The sequence below is a fragment of the Zalophus californianus genome, chromosome 8 (genome assembly GCF_009762305.2).
Source record: "Zalophus californianus isolate mZalCal1 chromosome 8, mZalCal1.pri.v2, whole genome shotgun sequence".
NCBI lineage: Eukaryota > Metazoa > Chordata > Mammalia > Carnivora > Otariidae > Zalophus > Zalophus californianus.
In genome coordinates this window covers 9,499,269-9,520,006 of record NC_045602.1, presented here as the reverse complement: position 1 = coordinate 9,520,006, position 20,738 = coordinate 9,499,269, and the positions used below count along the sequence as shown (strand labels likewise).

The 20,738-nt window shown below is 44.5% G+C and overlaps 1 long non-coding RNA gene across 1 annotated transcript in view; it reads right to left on the bottom strand.

Moving 5' to 3' along the window:
* Positions 1 to 10,788: 10,788 nt before the first annotated feature.
* The window catches only part of LOC113936894, a 73,806-nt gene continuing 63,856 nt past the window's right edge, over positions 10,789 to 20,738 (bottom strand). The window contains exons 2-3 of the long non-coding RNA XR_003524406.1: positions 14,387 to 14,436; positions 10,789 to 10,900 (exon numbers count right to left, since the gene is read on the bottom strand). This is a non-coding gene — a long non-coding RNA (uncharacterized LOC113936894). The remainder of the gene's footprint in view (positions 10,901 to 14,386; positions 14,437 to 20,738) is intronic.

Below are 20,738 nucleotides of genomic sequence, written 5' to 3'. Positions count from 1 at the left end.
GTTTGCAGTGACTAATACAAATAGAGATGACAAGGAGGTGATTGGATGGGTGAATCTGATCAGGGCCAGGAGAGATACCTGTGCTGGACGAACAAGTCTGGGAAGTGTATGTGCGTAGGTGGCATTTAACTCCATAACACTTAATGACATCACCCCGGGACTAGGCAGAAAGAGTAGAGGTCCAAGGACTGGGCACAGGGGTCTCAACATGAAAAGATCAAGAAGATGAGGAGAAGCTGGAAAGGAAAACCGAGGAGGTGAGGACACTACAGAGGAAGGAAATGAGCAGAGGCTGAATCCAAGTGCAGCAAATGTTTCACAGAAAAGGGAGGTGAACAGCCATGTCTAAGGCTCACGGAGGTCAAGTAGGATGCAAACTGACTAACAACCATTTGCTTTAGCAACTTGGGTGTCCTCTTGTTAGTGACCTCAACAAGAGCCACTTCAGTGGAGTGACGAAAGCAAGAGCAGAATCAGAGCAGTGTGGCAGAGCTGATGAGATGCTCATCAATCCCATTTCCCTGGGCAGGAGGAGGACCATGTCGACTCATGCCAGTCAGCTTCGTCAGGGTCTTACGTCAGGAAAACACCCGAACTTACTCCTAGACTCATGATTCTTAAATGATCCGTCTGCCTCCTCCCCTCAGCTCTGCAATCTCCCTCCTTCTCTCCCTCCTGCCCCCTCCTTCCCTCTCTCTTTCCCTCTCTCCCTCCTTCTCTCTCTCTCCCTCCCTCACTCCCTCTTCTTCTGTCTCTCTCCCTTTCTCTCTCTCTCCCTCTCCCACTATCAGACTTTAGTGGGAAGGCCAGACCCTTTGCTGAGTCCCTTTATTCAATTCTGAAGTGTTCAAGAATTTTTGTCTCAAAGCCTCATTAAATTCTCTATCTTGTTGTTCAGAGACTGAAACAGCAGGCCTTTCCAATTCTGTAAGACTCCACATTTCTGGACTCTATTTGCTTTCATTTTTGCTTACAAATTAGCTAGTTCATATTGAACACATCTCTTGTGTGTAATATCTTGCATGTGCAGGCAATAATAGCCTCCACACATCACTGACATCTTATGCTCCAACTTTATCATAGAGCTATGATCTCAGCAAAAATGGGGTTTTACCATATAATTTGCGGCTATATAACTGGATCTCTAACTTTTCTCATCTCTAAAACATCCACCAAGTCAGTGCCGTGTGTTTTAGTTTTTTGTTACAGAAAAAAATTGGTAACAACTTCTGTATTAGTCAGGATAAGTAGTACTAGAGGCTGTAACAAAAATCTTCCAAATCTCAATGATTTAGCAGAATAAAGCCTTATTCATATCTTTTTCTGGGCACACTGGGACATTTTTCAGCCTCCCTTAAAGTCATTTTGGGGCCCTAGGACCCAGATTTCAGAGACAAGAATGTGAGCAGAAGGATATGTGCCAACTCTAAGCAGTTCTGCCCAAAAGCTCCTGTGAGACCCTGCTCATGCTCTTCACTTTGTGGTCACTCTGGAGGCTGAATAGGGTGTGAGAGGTTGGGGAGAACAGCATCACCGCTGGTGGGGAGGAGGGGGTCCATTTGGGAAAAGCCACATTTCAGGCAGTAAAAAGTAAAAGAAATCAGGGAAGGGGGACACTAGCGGGGATTTTTGATGTTTGCCCATATACTTCAGAGATCACAAGGCAAGTTACAGGAGGTGGGGAAATTTGGAGAAAATCAGAAAGAGGTATTATAGACATTTCTGGGACTAAGAGCTGACCTGGGCCATCGAACTGACAGATATAAGAAGTGGTGGGACGGAGCAGATGTTGGGGAAGAAAGGGCAAGAGGGCTGGCCGGGAACACTCCTGCCAGAATTCTGTAGGAAACCCCAAAGCAAACAGAAAACAGTCTTACCAGAGTATGCCAAACTCCCATTTTGTGCCTCAAATGAATGAGTGAGTGAATGAATGTGTCACTCGACTAGTCCAAGCCTTTCATTTTAAAGGGGAGGAAAGTAGGTCCTGAAGGTAAGAAACCATTCCCCCAGACGGCTCAGTGAGCTAGGGTCTCCAGGAGAGGGAGAGAACAGTGGTGGTTAGAGGGCAGTTTCAGAGACATGCCCCCAGGGTTGATACCAACTCATACTCACCAGCTCTACGTATGATTTTAGGCAATTTTCCTTAGCTTCTAGGAGCCTCAGTCTCTTCCTGTTGTAAAATTATGGATAATAAAAACACCTGCCTCACCAGTAGAAGAAAATGGGTTAGTGAGTTCTTAGGACAATGCCTGGCATTTAGCAAATGGTTTTTAGGTATTACCTATGACTATAAATATGAACCCTGGTCAATCTCTTCATATCTAGAGTTTAACCCACATGTCCACAAAGCTTCCAATTCTTTGGGCTCAATCTTTCTTAGCATATCCAAATAAAATGTCCTAGACCCCCATTCTACATGCACCCTCCCCCAGATTTCCAAGGGTTCCCCAAGGCCATGCCATGCTCACTCCCTGGCTGCCCAGGCTTGCTTCCTGGGAATTCCAAGACTTCCTGGGTGTCTCATTTCCTTAGGCTGCAGGCTCCTCTGTCTTCAGCTTAGCCCCCTCAGTGTGTAACCCAGCCTCTCTCCTTTGATTTTTCAGAATAATCCCAACCCCAGGCTATCCTGGGACTCAGACATTTACTCAATATTGAAAGTGACGTGCAGCATGCTCAGAACGGCACACAACTCAAACTCATATTGGCTATCAGAGTGCTGTCTTCTGCCATCCTTGCTAAAGAATTGGATGGCTCATTAGCCTTAAATTGATGGGTCTCCTATCATTACAAAGTCCTTTTCTCTCTTCTTTTTTCCACTATTTTTTACACACCTCCCCCCACACACACACACACCTGCATACACCTGCACACACCAGCTCTTGCCACCATTTTTATGCATCAGGAAGACTCCAAACTTCTGCAAGTTCCTGTTGCTTTATTATGCAGATCAGTTTCTGCTCTCTACTCCAACCTTAGACCAGATTCTTATCCTAACTTTGTGGTTTACTTTTCTAAATTTGAAGGATTGGCTTACCTTTTTAAAATTATTTTGTGTGTTTTTAGCACATTCCAGATTAAGTTCCTGAGCGGCTTTCTCCCCTTACCAAGAATGTATCCATGTGTCAGGTGCTGTCTAGAGCACTAGCCCGTGCACAAACCTATGAGATGAGCAAGGAATTTATAGCAGGTCTGAGGGGCTGGACCCTTCCTGGGAGTCAAGCGCTGTCATGGAAGTACCATGAAGCCAGCCTTCATGCTTGACGGTTCTGTGTTAATCCAGAGGGGGCTGCTGGAGGAGAAGAGGCCCAAACACATGACACAGGGAAAGTTGATTAAAAGTCAACAGCACACCTTTGGCAAGCACCCAGGCCCAATGTGGGCTGACCCTCCAGTGAAGGGCCATGGGAAGATTCAAGCCACACCACCCTTCCTGTGACCTGCAGAAAATGAACTTGAAATGCATGTTTGTAAGAAGAAATAAAGCAACATTGTTCACTGCACTAACCAGTTCTGGAAGTCTGTGTTTCACTGTCCCTCAGAGAATGGGGGAAATAAGAGAGGGAAAATGGGGAAAAAAATTTAATAAGGAGAAAAAGGGAGAAATGAAAGAGCAGAAGCTCTGGAGAGATGAACATCTGAGGAGCTGGGGACTGAGCGACGGAGGGTAACACTTCCAGCAGGACCCTCCCTCTGCTTCTCTGCCTCACAGCTAATCCAGAGTGAACCCAGGCCTCTGCTTGGATTCCAGGTGACAGCACAGGAGGTACTGACAAAACTCGCTCCTTTTTAAGCCTTAAAAAGAGAAAACACCCAATCTTCTTTGTGAAAATTCAAGCAGAGTTTGATCTATTCTTTACCATTAATGATCCCATTTAAAGCAGGAGATAAATTATGACATCAAAAATGTAAATCGAACTTCAATGCACAGATGAAATCTTCATTTTTTTCCTGTTAGATCAAACTACCAGTTCTCTTATCTGAAATATACGGTTGGCTACATCCACCTGTTTTCAAACATAGTCCCCATCCTTGACATGAGGTCAAGAAACCATGCCAGAAGCCATGCCCCCAGTCATCATAATCCCTGCACACACTGGAAAGGGGGTGTGATAAGGCAACTCTCCCTGCTAGAGTAAACCATCACCATTTTAATATGAACTGTATCGTTTCATTCCAGCTCATAATCTGCAAAAACAGGGGGAAAAAAGAAAGAAAGAAAACTCTTACGTGCAACTGCCCTGAGTTTCATTACCTAGACATGTCTTCAAAGACATGACATTTTTTCTGAATGTTCTAAAAATGGGTGCTATGTATCAGCTAAAAATACGATAATTAACAAGTGTGCTTTGAATCACATGACAGCAAATGTCATTTTCCTGTAAGGTAGGAGTGTTAATCATGAGTTCTGAGTTAATCAGAAACCAATTGTGCCTAACAGGAGCCAACAGGGCACCTCTGACTTAGCAAGTAGATGGCAGTGTCCTCTGGCAAACAGTCCCTACAAGGGCCTGAGAGCATCTGCAGCCGAGGCTCCCTGTATCGGGGGGCAGAGGGGTTTCTAAACCTGGCTCTCCCAGCTGGGATTCACATGCAGCCTTACAGCTATTGGGAGGCAACCTGCCACCTTCCAGCTCAGGTTGGATGCTGACAAAGGACAAAGGAAAACATCGGGACGATGCGTTATTTCTGTTCATAGCTTTGGGTTACAAAAGAAGCTAGGATTCAGTGCTCTGGTTATCAGCGTAGTATCCAACTATAATCTGTCTTGATTAATTATTACTTTATGGGCGAAAATCAGAAAACACCAAGAAAGGAAGTCTGTGATGAATCATTCATTTTGTTTCATTTAACTTTGACTCACTAAATTCTTGTCCCGTGCCCGGCAATGTGCTGAGTGCTGACACCATGCAGATAAGCAGACACGCAAGCAACCGAGTATAACAGAGCCCAAGATGGAAGCGGCCCTACAGGTGCATCAGGAAGCTTAGCCTAAGAAGAGATTTTCTAAGTTGAGTCTTGGATGATGAGAAGCTGTCACCCTACATGAGCGCTTAGAGGGCCTTCCAGGCAGGAACAAAGGCCCAGAGGCAGGATCACGCAGGCAGTGTTTGGAAAGCTGTAAAAATTCAACGTCACTGCCTGTTCCAGGGTTTTCATTTTCCTTTGTGAAACACCCTCTGAAGGGGCATCATTGTAGGTCACTGGCAGCAACAATATCCACCCTCTGTTCTCTCCCCATCCAAGAAGTGAGTGCCTGTTCCCCATGCATTTTCTCATTGGACAGACACCTACATGAATCAGGGACTGAAGACAGAGAGGCAGAGATGCCTCCAAGCTGCTCATAGTCCTGTTAGCAAACAAAATCTTGTGTGTGTAATAACACAGGCCCCAAATGGGGACCAAACTTAGGAAAAAGCGATCCATATCACAGGAGGTGGGTAGGAAAGACAGAGTAAATGCTTGGGCATCATGGTGCCCTGTGACTCTAGGCCTCATACTAGACTTGACCTTGCCTACAGCTCGGAGGAGCAGAGCAGAGCCAGGGGCTCTGCTCACCTCAGCATGCCAAAGCTCCAGATTCCTCCTTTATTATTCTTCAAGTGTGTGTCTTCCTCTTGCTACCCGGAGTGTGACTCAGGAACCTACAGATCACCTGGTAGCTTCTAGAAATGCAGATCCTCAGGCTCCACCTCAAGCCTCCAGAATCAGAATCTGAATTTAAAAGATCCCCAGGTGATTCAGACTAACAGGAGCAGGAATGTTTGAAGAGCCCTGGTGCTCAAACTTGGCTGCACATTCCAGTCCCCCGGTTTTAAAAAATAAAGGTGTCTGAGTCTCACCTCAGAGAATGATTTATTTAGTAAAGGGTACAGCTTGGGCACCATAATTTTTAAAAGCTCCCCAGATCATCCTACTGTGTGGTTGAGTTTGAGGACTCGTCAGCCACCCCTGTGGCCTGACAGCCACCAGCCGGGAGAGTGGCACCAGTGGTTATTCCAGAAAAGGCGAGTTGGAGGGAAGAAAGAAGGTCAGTAGGAGCAGAGAACTGACAAGGAAGTGGTCATCCAAACAGGGCTGGAGAAGCCCTGTCGTTACACAGCTTCTACTCTAATGCTCTCACCTTACAATAAGCCAAGGCCCAGAATGGGCTAGTGACTTGCCACAGTCACAGGTGAGAATCAAACCAGAAAACGGTTCAAATGAGGATACCGGAGAATGAAGTCAGCAAGAACTTCAGGCCTCCTAAATTGTTAACTCTGTGCCGTTCTCATCCCCAGCCCCCTCTTCGGTGGTGAGCAAAATCCACGGTGCTTCTACTCTGTTTCCTCATTTCACATGCCAACCCCTTTGTGCCAGCCATCCAGGCCCTCATGGTTCCCACCATCCACCTGAGTATCTGACTCTGAGCTTCCTGATGGTCAATCCAAAAAGAAAGATACAGTCTTGTTACAAAAAAAAAAAAATAATAATTGCCCTAGCTCCTAAAAGGAGGTCAAGCTTTTCCTGACCCTTATCTTTACAAAAGAGATTTTTGCTGTAGGTTCCATATAGAAAGAGTTGAATGACCTAATGCATACTACTTCAAAGACATCCCTACAGTAATAGTTTTTATAAAGCCATTATGTATAATATCCCTGGATGTAAGCCAAGGAAATAACATTAAAATGCATGAAAATTCTGCTGGGGACTAAGAACATATGGTCCAAGTGCACAGTTTGATGCAGGAATAAAAATTAGCACACTAGAGGAAGGGATAAATAGCATGCCCTTCAAGCAAGTCCTCATAAATATCACTTCCATTATCCAGGCTTTTGATATGGCAAGCAGAGGACTGAAGTTTAATTCACTGGCCTGACATGTCATTGTTCTGTGTCATGGATTGAAGGAAAAGCCCAAATGAGCAAATAGTAGGGTCATCATTCATTTGTGAAAGTTTACAAGTCTATCCAAGACCCAGGAGACTTGAGAATCATCCATTTTTGTGTAGTGTTGAAGCAAGGGCATATCCAAAGGACAATCCAGTTTTCTCAAGAGTCTGTCTCCATTAGGGGACATGAATACACGAATGATGGATCAGGTCCTGAAGCTGTATACACCATGTGTGGTGCACCATGTGGCCTTGGGCAACACCATGTCAGACGACTTGGGGAGGCAGGCAATACTTGCCAGCAGAGAAGATGGAACTTGAAATAAACTCAAAAGACGAGAGGGATGTGAGTAAGTCCAAATGGATGAGAATGGTGGCACTGAAGAAAGCAACTATAGAAGAGCTTTAGCTTTAGAAATGGGCATCAATGGCCTCCTCAAGGGGGAGCCAGAGTGGCTGGCAGCCTACCTGGTTGACAGGACCAGTTTCATGGTGGGTCATGGAAAGTGCAGGTGAGTTCTCTTCAACCCAATACTCGCTCTTCCACACTCAAGTGCTCAACTCATAGTAGGATCATCATGGGTGGCTCAAGCTAGAAACCTGGATATTATCTGAACTCCCTTCCCTTCACCCACACATCCTATTGTCACCATGTCAACTCTTCCCATGGAATGTCTTTTGAATCCATCCCTTCCAACCACCTCTACTTTTCTTAGATCTTGTCATCTCTCACTCAGTCCACTGCAAAAGCCACCTATTTTGTGTCCTCGCTGTGGCTCTCTCCTCCAGACTGCCCTCCCCACTATAGCCAGAGTGGATTTCCTAAATGTCTCAATCAAATTTTGTTTTAAGACACATAACCCCACTCCAACTGGTTAGAATAAAAGGAATCTTTTAAAAATTTACAATGAAACACAAGAAGAGAAGGGCCACGGGCCTTGTAAGAAAAGAGCGCCAAGATTTGAGCCTCTCGCTCTGATTTTAGAATCTGTGTGATCACTCTCATTACTGCTGTTTTTCCCTGTTTTTCTCTCCTCTGCTTGTAATATTCCCAAACAGCTCCCATCTCAAGACTGTGAGGCCTTTCAGACCCAACATACTCACACCATAATTGACTAGAGTCTCCAAACCTCTTAGTTTAAGTTTTTGAGAGAGAGAATCTGATTGGTGGGTGATCAGCCAATGAATTGGCTTGGCTTGGTCCACATGATCATTCCTAATTCTGAGGGCAGAGTTGTGTGCCGTAAGCCGGGGTCCCCAAAACCTGGTCTTAACAAGGTGTATGAGCAAGTCTCTCATTTTTTAAATATTTATTGAGCACCTAGTAGGTAGCAAGAATATTACTAGGAGGGGTGCTGGGGTGGCTCAGTCGTTAGGCATCTGCCTTCGGCTCAGGTCATGATCTCAAGGTCCTGGGATCAAGTCCCGCACTGGGCTCCCTGCTCCACGGAAAGCCTGCTTCTCTCTTTCCCATTCCCCTTGCTTGTTACCTTTCTCACTGTGTGTGTGTGTGTGTGTCTCTCTCTCTATCAAATAAATAAAATCTTTTTTAAAAAAAAAGGAATTTTACTGGGAATTGGGAATAAACTTAAAAAAAATAAAAACACTAACGCACACTGTGAGAGTGCTACCGAGGAAAAGAAATAGTTAGTGCAAAAGAGACTGGAAGGATAAGGGATGGAGTCAGGGAGGCCTTTTTGGGGCAGATGATGTATGTACTGAGATCTGAGAGGTGAAAGGAGTCATCAGTGCAAGAGTCTGAAAGAAGCCCGTGTGGCACAAAGAAAGGTGCGTGTAAACGTCCAGAGGTGGGAAGAAGGTGGAACTGGAGGGTGGGAGGAGGGAATGTGCCTCAGGTCCTGAGCCTGCAGCCACAAACAAGGTCCAGACTAGGCAGGATGTTACGGGCTACAGAAGGACTTTGAAATTACTTAGCTAGAATCCACTAACATGGTTTAACCAGGGTGATGAGTCAGTGTGCTAGGATTTGCCTTTTTCAGGATGTGTCTCTGGCTGCTGGGTGAAAGGGAAGCTTGGCAGGTATGAGTGAAAGCAGGAGAACCCATTGGAAGACAGTTGCAGGAGTTCAGGTGAGAGAGGACAGTGGTTCTCATGAGGAAGGGGCAGTGGTGATGAGCCAAGTAAAGGTGGGGTAACCTTAGGAGGTGTGAGGGACAGATGGGATGATTTGGATGCAAGAAGGTGAAGGGGGCATGAATCAAAAGGATCCCCATCATCCCAGTTGATCATTTAAATGACAATACCCAGAGAGGGAGGCCATGATGGGGAGGCCAACCAACATGGCCAGTTCAGGGGAACACAGGGTGATGGGTTGTTGCTGCTGAAACCCTGTTGCTGCCTCCTCTGTAGTTCATGGAAACATCCAGAGTCTTTAGCATGACATTTAAGTTCCTTCACCATCTTGTCCCAGCCTAATGTTCAGCACGTTCCACTCTCACCTCACTCCTACTTACCTTGTGCGCATTCCAGGGACATGTCAGGCCTTGTGAGCCTCATGTGCCCCTGCACCAGCCTCTCCTTAACTGTTCTCTCCCTCGACTGACTGGCTGACGAGACCAGTTCTCTCTCCCTCATCTCCACAGCCACTGTGGCAATTCAAAATTCATCTAGATGCTTCCATGGTAACTTAGCAGTTCACTGACCCCACAGGTAACAGTCTGCGGTTATCTCTTCCAGGAAGAATCTAGATTTAATGTGTGCTGTGTACTTCTAAACCTCAGTGCCCATTATAACTGACGTTGACGAGATGTGTGACCTCTGTTCGGCGATGTGAAAATCAGGGGTCATGCTTGGTGATCCCTATGGGTTTTCCCACTCCAACTTTTATGAGTCTTTGATGACTAATGAAATTGAAGAAGATGAGGTGACATATCTGTATGCTTGCTAGAATGAAAATTGATCATTGGTCATCACCTCAGGGGATTAGTCATATCATGAGCAGGATTGATGCATATTTTCAAGTCCCTAAATAATATATGCAGGGACAGAAACATAATAATAGATAATATTGATTGAATTCATACACATGCCAGGGACTCTCCATAGTATTTAAAAGAGAAACTTGGGTGGAAATTACCCCAAAATGCAATGTCTTTGTTTGGCGTGGTGGGCAATCTGAACAGTGTGGTGGGAGAGCTGGTGTGTGTGTCTTGTGCAGATGCCCAATCGGAAGGGGACGGCTGGAGAACCTGATTCCTGCCTTGCGCAGTTATTTGTGCAACTTTGTTGATTTTCCTGCACAAATGACTCAGACTCAAATAACACTAACAGTTGATGATTTTTTTTTAATTAGAGGAAGAGGATTCTAAAATAGAATCATAACTGAGGATGGAAGAGGTAATTATCATTTTTTAAATCATCTGTGAATCCAGGGAAGAGGCACCATTTTTTAAAAAACTTTTTGAAAGTCTCTTTTTTTGAAAAATGACCGGCAACTCCAAATGAGGGATTGATCTAGGCTCTAAAAGACCAAATGAAGAAATCGGGTCCACGATCAAGAAAAGAGTTTTCTGAAGTGACATCAGCAAGACCATGTGAGCAATAAGATGTGGCTGGTGAGGGAAAGGAAAGGACTCCCATGTTTCTGTCTCATTTCCTCATAGGGAATGAGAAAAATTGAAGATGAGTTCCGTGTTGGCACTCAAGGCCCCCTTGGAAAAATGCGACTGAAGTGTCCAGTAGGCAGTTGACTATATGAGCAAAGACTGGGTTAGACTTTTGAATGCAAGAGGTGAGTTGAAGCCCTGGAAATGGCTAAAAGTGAACCGGGCTCATTAACTCCTTGGATTATTTGGCAGCAACCCCATGCCGCAGACGCAGTGCTCACCATGCTCTGTGGACAGGTGATGGTCAGGAGCTCCACTGCAGGAGGACACCTGACATTGTGGAAGAAAACATTCACTGAGGTGTCCTTGGGACCACATCTCCTCTCGGAAGCTCAGTTTCTCCATCTGTGAAAGGAGACAAAGAGCTCTTCTAGGAACTGAGCGTCTTATATCACATGTGACGGGACTGTGGGAAAAGAGATTAGAAAAAATTACTTCCTCTCAGTTCCAGTTCTAAACTAGAGCTATGTGGTTGGCATTCACTCAGTTGACACGCATTATAAAGCACCCACTCTGTGACAGGCACGGAACAGTTGTGACTGAGATAACTGGGTCAAGGAGTATACGGTGTGCGAGCGGGACATAGACTTGACATCCACCAAGTGCTCTAACAGAGGAATAAGCCAGTCACCAGGAACACTCACAGAGGGGTTAAATCCTGGCTTGAGTTTGTAGAGAAGGCTTCCAGGAACACGGGATGATTGACATAGTCCTCGAATGGTCAGTAAGTGCTCACCATGCAAAGCTTGCCAGACAGAAGTCTTAAGCAGGGGGCATAGTACTGATGTGATTGCGTTTGGGGTGCACTGAATTGTCCTATATAATTGAATCACAATATGTGGGGGGTCACTGGTGGGAGGTGAGACAGAGTGCAGGTGGTAACCAGCTGTGGAGAGCTTTGAAGGCCACACCAAGAGCTTGCGTTTTATCCAGCTGGAAGGGAGCAATGGGTCATGACCTTGGCCAGACAATTATTCTGTTTCCTAACTCTAGTCACAGATGAAAGGAGACAGTTTTATTCTTATAAACAGCATCCTTCCCCTTCAGGGCACCCTTTTGCCTTGCAACTGGCTTATTCTTACCTTGTCATAGAGCCTGATTCTCAATGCTATGTAGACTCACATTATAGACTAGGAAGCACACACACACACACAAATATTGAGGTCCCACCCCCGACCAATTATATCCAAATAGTTTCTGTAAGGCTTAGGTACCAGAAGTTTTTATAAAAAGCTTCCCAGGTAACTGGTAAAATGCTATCAGAGCATATTCATTTATGTGATTCTCCCCGGAACTGTGAGGTCCTTAAAGATGGGGATGGTGCCTGGTTCATGTGGAATCCCCAGAATTTAGCACAATGCCTGATTAATGGGTGTGCAAGTGATGAGATTAATAAACCTATGCCTGATAAACTATGCTACTTGAATGTAAAAACAGTATTTGTAAGTACTATTCATATCCTCTCAAACTTCTCATAATCCTCTCTTCTCATGACTATTAAATTTAGGTCAAAAACTCTCAAAAATAAAAATTGGGGATCTTTAAGTGAAGACCCTTCCATAGTAGCCCCAGTTTAGATGGAAATATTCCCATTTGCGTGGGAGAACGCATGACACTCTCAGAGCCCATTCTCCTTTATCATGTGGGTCAGGGTCTCAAATTAGCACTTTCTCACCTTGGGAGAAAATGAGACTCCAAAGAAATGAAATTGAGGGCAAATCCATTTGGCCGAGATAGATGGAGGTGAGGGACGTCCAGAGAAGGTGACCTCCCCTCATTACCTCCTTCGTCACACCTTTCTTTTGCTGCCCAGAGAGCAGAGCTCCCCCCTCTCTGTGTCAGCATGGAATCTGTCAGCAAGTTCCTTCCTCCATTGCACTTCACATACAGCAGGGGACAGGGGATGATCTGCCATAAGCCAGCCTCCAGCAGCAGAGGAGGGGGCTCTTCAGGAGCGGGTATCTCTGTGCGTCTGATTTATCTTTATGTCCTTAGCCCAGCAAAGGGCCTGGCATACTAAATAGCAAACTGCATTCTCCCAGTGCATGCACTTAGAATTAATTCACACTCTGCCAAATGCAACCAACCATGACTGTGTGTCTGCCCTTCAGAAGTGGGATTGTCTCTGAGGGAAGGCTCTTGTTTCCCTATAACATTTCCAGAAATGAAGAACATTTTCATTCCCAGTAGTGCATTCCAATTTCCTGCCAGAGCTTGCAGTTTTGTTCCCTGCCTTTTAAAAATCTGCACCCACTACCTGATTCAGAGGGCCTGGAAGACATTCACTCAACCGTTTGTACATATTAAGCAAAGCCATGAAAATCACATCATGCCACTTTGCTGCTTTGTCCCTTCCACTTCCAAACTCTGACCTGCAAACCCAGAAGGATCTGTCCCTGAACCCTCTCCAGCTGCATCTCCTGCCACCCCACCTCTATGCACACCGGGCTGCAGGACCCTTGGTCCTCTGTTAGTTCCTAGAGTGTGCCAAGCTCTGTTCTGCTGCAAGGGCTTTATGCTTATCCGTCCCTCAGCTGGGACTCACGCTCCCTGGCATTTCCAATGAATGGCTTTTCTCATATGTCAAATGGGGGTTTAAATGTCACCTTTCCAGAGACACTTTCTGAGACACTCCTTCCAAAGGAGAATCTGCCTCATCTCTCTGATAGCATTGTGCTTGTTTCTCTTGCAGTGCTAATTGCGATAGAAATTACTTTTTTTAGTCATTTGTTTATCATTCCCCATCCCCTGATGGTGTGATGCGTGTCTACCTGGTACACTGTCATGTCTCCAGCACCACACGCCGTAACAGAATACTGCAAGGTAAAGTTTCCTAGGTGCTGGCCATGGGCCAGGCTCTATGCACTTCAGCAGCATTACCTCTTATAATCCTCACCACAAAGCTAAGGAATAGTGGCTCTCCCCATTTTCTAGAGGAGAAAACAGGAGGTTAAGTGACTTGCCTAAGGTCACACAGTAAGTAACCTAATCAGGGTTTGAATCCATGCTGTCTGATTCTAGAATCCACGATCCTATGATTCTAATCTGGAGCTATGGCATTCAATAAACGTGTTCCCAGTAAATAAATATGAAAAGCAATAATAGCACATCTCACAATTTCCACAATTGTGCATTACTGAAGATAGGAACCATGTCATTTATTACTTCGGTGGTTTTCAACAGTGAAGGGGAGTAATTCAGAGTAACTGAATTGATAACTTGCAAAAAAACAGCAATTTAATAATAATACAACCCATGGTAGTGCGCTGAGTGTAGTGACACTGGGCTTATGATATAAATCGAATCACAGAATGTAGAGCAAAGTGGGTGCTAAAGATCCTTAGCTCAGCTCCTTCTTTTACAGATTCATTTGCTCCCAAGTTCCAAGGTCCTTAACCAGGTGCACGTGGTCCTCCACGGCCTGCCCCTGCTTCATTCCAGCTTCATCTCCCATCCTTGCCCCTACCCACATCCCTCTCAGCAGCTTCAGGAACTTCACCTTTAATTTTTAGGCAGAGGAGCCAATGAAGGGTTTTGTTTATGGCATGATTAGATTTGGTGGGTTTAAGTGGACCACTGCAGACCAGACTGAAATTCATAACATGGACCTCCATCAGGAGTGCACAATACTTATACCTCATTCATGTATACTTAGTAAATAAATGTGGAAGGAAGAAAGCCAAGAAGAAAAGGGATTATCCTTGAAATAATCCAGCTGAGTTGATGACCAGAGATTAGTTGAAGAACATGGTCTTTGTATTTGGGCTACAAATATGAGAACATCCTAAGGGTAACGGATTGGAAACTAGTAATTCTTTCAAGTTGAGCTATTTCTCTGTCATCTCTTCAGCAAGTCACCACACAACACCTGCCATAGATAAGACAGACTTACCCAAATTGAGGAATGCACAGGGCAGAGCTGACCAAAGAAAATCCATAGTCCTGCTGGGAGGGAAAGGAAAAGGTGACGTGAACACAGTGCTTGGCTGCTGCCCCAGAAACCTGAATTCTAGTCCTGTCTTGGAGTACTTTGCTAGTCCACTCGGGGTCCACCAGTGAGGGATGGACAAAGCAAATGGAACCTGGACCTCAGATTCTCAACCATGGATCCTTTACAATAGGAAGAAATTGGCCTGTCAGTGAGGCTCCCCACTCCCACCTCAGAGGACTGCTTGAGAGTCCAACGAATGGTCCAGGTGCTACCAACAAGCTGCACATCTGAAGTACTTCTCGCTGCGACTCATTATTCCTCTGCAAGCCTCAAGGCTTGGAGACAGACTGCCTTTAGCTTCTGGAGCAGAACCCTTCAGCAACTTCACATTTGCTTTCTCATGAGCTCTCGTTCCTAAATCAAACCACTTGGAAGCTTGAATAGCCAATGGGCTGGTGAGCCCAGGATGGAAACTTCTACCATCTTCTCCCTCCCCATGTCTCCCTCACCCTGTCCCATTCCTCTCTGTCTTTCTCTGTGTTTGTGTGAGCCACTTATGATTATTTCTACACTTACCCTGAAAGAGAATGTTAGAAGTTATTTTATTCTTACAGATAATGGCCTGGTTTTTGTCTTACTATGAAACCAATACACATTTAAAAAGAGAGGTGTGTCTGTTTTTTTTCATATAAACAATTTCTTAGTTCCCCTCCAGCTCTGCCATTGTGTGCTTTCTCCTCTTCTAAATCTGGGCCTGCAGAGTTCATTACCCCATCCTGGTTTGCCCGTTTCAGAAGTCCTGTTCTGAGCAGACATCAACACTCTAAATAACCATCCTCATTTCTTTCATGGTTCTTCACTTGGTGCCTACACGGTGGGAAGTGAGGATGCAGGTTGTGATTCCTGCCTTCAAGACACAGGAATAATAAGGTCTCTCATATACCTGAAGCTGTTCTTACCATTTCAGATCCCAATACAGGTGTCTTCCCCTCACCCCAAATCAGAGAGGTGCATATGTCCATAGCTACGTTCGCATTACTAAGAGCAGTTGCTCTGATTAGAGACCTTACAGGACTCATATTTCATCATGAAGAATGTAGAGCCTTTGTAATTTCTAATGTCCAGGAAGAGAAAAGGATATTTAAGGACTCTGAAATAACATAGCAGGAAATTGAGATTCACTTACTGCATATAAAGTGATCGAAAAATCCCCTCTCTCACTATCTCTTTTCCCCTTGGGTCTGTGGTTCACAAACTGCAGAGCATAAATCGTGGAGCAAACCATGCTGGAATATCAATAAACCCACATCGACCCGAGGCAGGAACTCAGCTTGCAGTGTTGGGATTTTTTTTTTTTTTTTTTTTTTTTAGACATTGGTTGGCAGCCAGGTTGATGAAAGGAGATACCAAAGAGAATAACAGCTTTGCAGCACGAAAAGAGGAATTAGAATTCAGAAAATGTTATCCATGTGCTTCTCTCTAAATGCAAGAGGAATGAAGTCGGGGTGGAGGGTGCATGGTAAATGGTCAATGGAAAGCGCCAACACAGTGCTGGAGGTCACAAACCCCAGGTCTGAGTAGGTCCCAAGCGTTATGGGTTGAGTTGTGCCCCTCCTGAGGTTCGTATGGTGCAGTCCTAACCCCCAATACTGCAGAATGGGACCCTACTTGGACATAGGGTTTGTTTTTGTTTTTTTTATGTTATGTTAATCACTATACATTACATCATTAGTTTTTGATGTAGTTCCATGATTCATTGTTTGCGTATAACACCCAGTGCGCCATTCAATACGTGCCCTCTTTAATACCCACCACCAGGTTAACCCATCCCCCTACCCCGTCCCTTCTAGAACCCTCAGTTTGTTTCTCAGAGTCCATAGTGGACATAGGGTTTTTAAAGCGGCATTCAAGTTAAATGAGGTCATTAGGGAGGGTTCTGATCCAACATGGCTGGTGGTCTCATAAAAACAAACATATGCAGGCAGACACTCAGAAGGAGAAGCTAATGTGAAAAAAATATAGGGAGAACACAGCCATCTGCAGGTTAAAAAGAGAGGGTGGAACAGATCCTCCCTCCCAACCCTCCGAAGGAACCAACTTTACCTGCTGATACTTTACCCCCAGAATTCCAGCCTCCAAAACTGAGACAATAAATTTACATTGTCTAAACCACTCTGTGTGGTGCTTTGTTGTAGAAGGCTTAGCAAACGAATATACCGAGCTTCCAGAAATGCCAGAAAAGGAACAATAAGGCTGCCATCTCTTCTGCAGGTATCCTTACTTCGAACTTCCAAATAAATTCTTTACTGAATTACTTCTGCTCTTGGTCAGTTTTCAGATAATTTTACCTACCTGTACCAGTGCACGCGTGAAATAATAACTAACTTGTATTATCATTCTATAATAATCAAAGATAAAACTGACTGCCATGAGAATATCTGGTCAACATGAAAAACAAGGGGGACCACCTGGAAATAGCATAATTACACCCAAAAGCAAAGAGACATGGGTTCTTAATGGATAAATGTAGCAATTCCATCCAGCTTTCAGAAATGTGAGAAATACTTCATGAATCTCCTCCTCTCTCCCGGCCATTCCCACCCCCATATGACTTTCATGGACACGGAGGTGGAATTAAGAAACCAGGCCTGGGCTTCTTAAGAGCTGTTGGCAGACATGTAGAACTAGAAGCCCAATAGGTCATTTGCAAGAGCTGTTCCCACCACTCTCACACCTCAGCTCAGGAGCATCAACTCCCCCCACCCTTTTTTCTTGATAAATGAGAAAACAAATGTTCTTCCATGCAGCCAGTGGGTTTTTTTTTTTAAGATTTTATTTATTTATTTGACAAAGAGAGAGAGAGAGCACACAAGCAGGGGGAGCAGCAGAGGCAGAGGGAGAAGCAGACCCTCTCCTGAGCAGGGAGCCCAATGCAGGACTCAATCCCAGCACCCTGGGATCATGATCTGAGCCGAAGGCAGACACTTAACTGACTGAGCCATCCAGGTGTCCCCATGCAGCCAGTGTTTTGATAAACATTTGTGAAGCTCATACTATGTGTTCAGGGCGTGCTGGACATCAGACAGTTTTATTTTTTTTAAAGATTTTATTTATTTATTCATGAGAGACAGAGAGAGTGAGAGAGAGAGAGAGAGAGAAGCAGAGGGAGAAGCAGGCTCCCAAGGAGCAGGGAGCCCGATGCGGGACTCGATCCCAGGACCCTGGGATCATGACCTGAGCCGAAGGCAGACGCTTAACCATCTGAGCCACCCAGGCACCCCATCAGACAGTTTTAAAAAGATACAATCTGTAAAAATAATAAAAGAAATAAAATTTTTTAAATGTAAAAGATACAGTCTTTTTCCTACATAGGTGCCCAACTTGTGAAAGATTCAGACATTAAAATGGGCCATGATGATGCTAGTTTGTGTAAAGTGAATGCTAAGGAAGGGCTTCTAGTCAGACTCAGGGAGTCGGCAAGCCCTTCTGAGAAGCGCCTTCCAAGCAGAGGGTTAGCCAGACAATGATAAGGCAGAGAGGACAGGTGAGCAAAGGTACAAGGTGGGAGACAGCACTGTTAGGGGTGGTGGGTGCACGTGTGCCTACGCATGCATACATGCCCACATGGTACAAGCCTCATGGGAGGCAGAAGAGTAGATTTGTGGCTAGAGGCAAAAACAATAGAAGACAGGCAGCCTGAGGCTGCACCTGCTGGCAAGGGCCGGATTGGAGGCTTTTTTGGGTCCAGCAAGATTAAGTGATTTACCCAAGGCCATGTGGCTGGTTAACAGAGATGAGACTTAAATCTTCTTTCTCCCAAATCAGTGCTATCTCCACTGGGTAATAAGAACGGCGAACAAGTATTGGTGGTTGTGATAAGACATTACATGCATTAAATCATTTAAATCTTTACAACAATCCAATAAGATAGTTGTTACTATTATTAACTCCATTTTTCCACTGAGGCACGGAGAGTTTAGGCACTGCTCAAAGTCATAGCTGGCAAGTGATTATCCATTTTCTTAACCATTATTTCACGGATCCTCTGAATTTTCTTCTATGGCAGTAAGTAGTATATACAGAAAAAGATGGTCAATCTATGTGATATATCTGAGGCAGGAGGAAAATATGCATATGCAACTTTTGTAAGATATAAGTATCTTTACTGAGGAGGAGAGTGCCATTCCATTATTTAATTCTCAATATGGTGAGAATTTACACTAATTTCAAGGAAGCTTAACATTTGTCTTCTGCGGAAACAGCAAAACAAAACCCTGAATGGTGTCTCTCTTGCTTTAGCCTTCCACATCCCATGGGTATCCCCAGTAGCACTTTGGTTGGATGTGATTTATATGCTGATGCCTTTATCTCTGACTACCTCGGATGTATCTATTGTGAGATCATATATGAAGGGATTCTTCTAAGAAGGAAAGGCGATTTGAGAAAAGGAAGACGAGCTTGCAACACCTTTCAGGATTGATAAGCATCACTTGTCAGTGTCGGACAAGGAGATTACACCTTGAACATGAGCTCTAATTCCCTGTTGTGCTCTATCAGAGCTGTGGCGGTACACATGAATATACTGTATTGCAATCATGACTTGCAATTAATAAAAAATAAAATACACTCATCACTGTTTTTAGGACAATGCTGCATGTGTATGTGTTCCATGCCTGACACTCAGGCAGAGAGAACACAAGATGATGGTGTACTCCTTTCTTGATGGAGAGCATGTCAAAGGAAAGTAAAAACTAAGGATGAGTAAAATGTTGGATTGGCAAAGACGAGGCAGAGTGGAACAAAAAAAACTACAAAGGCAATGACCGAAGACAGGGGAGTCCAAAGTACAAAGGAGTGAAAGAAGCAGAGATATTTTTTTTCTAGAAGATTGGCCTGGCATTGTTACTTAAATTGTTAATGAAAGTTCTGAGCTTGGAGTCATGGGCAAGAGGCTGTGCTAGTCACTGGACGGTGTGCAGATTAAGAGTTGACCAGGGCAGGTGCTAGGCCTTAATAAAGAGAAGGGCTGGCTCTTTTTGGAGTCACAGGTGGCCTCAGAGGGAGGCAGTGTGTCCTCATCATTAAAGTCCCACTGAAGGCTTGAAGTCAAACCTCCTGTGTTCTAGCCTATGAACTACTTAATGTTGGAGCTCCAGCAACTATGTTACCCCTATAACCTTTAGCTTCCTCATCTGTAAATTTATGATAAATAATAGTCCTGATTTGATGGAGATTTGTAAACAGCAAGGGACATAATTTCTGTAAAACACTTAGCACAGCCCCATCCTTGAGTTAATACTCTTCAGATATAAGCTATGATTATTATTATTATTTGAAGAGCTGACATTTGAGCGGGGCTGTGAAAGTGAAGAGTATTTTGCTAGGTGGAACAGGGTGGGGGAGGACATTCCCAGGAGGAAGATTAACATCGAAATTGATTTTCCAGGCCAAGAAGAAAAATACCTCTTTTGTGAAAAGATCCTTTTTTAGCTTTACTGTTAGAAAAAGCAAGCCAAAAATTCACAAGGGAAATGGGATCTGAAACGCCACCTTTCATTCTGAAATTCAGGAGATACAAGTTTGCATTTTATTATTTTCAGTTGGTTGTTTTCTTTTCTTTAACCTCCATTCCACCCCACCCCGAGTGCTTTGCTAAAACATTTTGCTCTCAGGTTAAAAAATGAATAAATTATTTGGGAGTGTAAAGGACTCATGTCAAGATGGGAGTAAATGAAAACAGAAGCTATTCAGATTAATCAGCCCTTTAGTCATTTCGTTTGTCAAACATGTATTGGGTTTTTACTCTGTGCCAAGCATTATGCTTGTTGCAGAGGATAGAAAGGTACTTACATCATTGTCCCTGTCCTTGAGGTGCTCTAAGCGAGGGAAAAGTGCAGGTAACCAGACAATTTCAACTTCAAAGGACAGAGGGAAGAAACAACCATAAGCCCAACCTGAAGGGTCAGGGGAAAAGTCACATGATATTAAAATCAATATTGCTATCCCTTAAATCCCCCCCTTTTTAAAGATTTATTTATTTATTTGAGAGGGAAAGAAAGAGAGAGAGAGAGTGTGTGTGTGTGCAGGGAGGTTGGGCAGAGAGAGAGGGAGAAGAAGAGAGAGAATCTCAAGAAGACTGCCTGATGAGCATGGAACCCAATGAGGGGCTCAATCTCACGACCCTGAGATCGTGATCTGAGCTGAAATCAAGAGTCAGATGCTTAACCAACTGAGCCACCAGGGGCCCTGTCCTTAAACCGCCCTCTTGAAAGAATGTTGGAGGGGCACCTGGGTGGCTCAGTCAGTTAAGCAC